We start from the raw sequence: 763 nt of genomic DNA, 5'->3' as shown, positions 1-763 counted from the left end.
GACAACAAGGTGCAGGGCTGGATGAACACAGCAGGCCAAGCAGCATCATAGGAGCAGAGAGGCTGACGTTTCGGGTCTAGACCCTTCATCAGAAAAGGGGGAGGGGAAGGGGGTTTTGAAATAAATAGGGAGAGAGTGGGAGGCGGATAGAAGAGGGATAGAGGAGAGGATAGGTGGAGAGGAAACAAACAGGTCGAAGAGGCGGGGATGGGGCCAGGAAAGGTGAGTGTAGGTAGGGAGTTAGGAAGGGGATAGGTCAGTCCAGGGAGGACGGACAGGTCAAGGGGGCGGGATGAGGTTGGTCGGTAGGAGATGGAGGTGCGGCTTAAGGTGGGAGGAGGGGATAGGTGGGAGGAAGAACAGGTTGGGGAGGCAGGGACGAGTTGGACTGGTTTTGGGATGCGGTAGAGGGAGGGGAGATTTTGAAACTTGTGAAATCCACATTGATACCATTGGGCTGCAGGGTTCCCAAGCGGAATATGAGTTGCTGTTCCTGCAACCTTCGGGTGGCATCGTTGTGGCACTGCAGGAGGCCCAGGATGGACATGTCGTCTGAGGAATGGGAGGGGGAGTTGAAATGGTTCGCGACTGGGAGGTGCAGTTGTTTGTTGCGAACCGAGCGTAGGTGTTCTGCAAAGCAGTCCCTGAGTCTCCGCTTGGTTTCCCCGATGTAGAGGAAGCCACACCGGGTACAGCGGATGCAGTATACCACATTGGCAGATGTGCAGGTGAACATCTGCTTGATGTGGAAAGTCTTCTTGGG

The sequence above is a fragment of the Rhincodon typus genome, chromosome 1, assembly GCF_021869965.1.
Source record: "Rhincodon typus isolate 14 chromosome 1, sRhiTyp1.1, whole genome shotgun sequence".
Lineage (NCBI taxonomy): Eukaryota > Metazoa > Chordata > Chondrichthyes > Orectolobiformes > Rhincodontidae > Rhincodon > Rhincodon typus.
Note: the sequence above shows the minus strand (reverse complement) of the source record.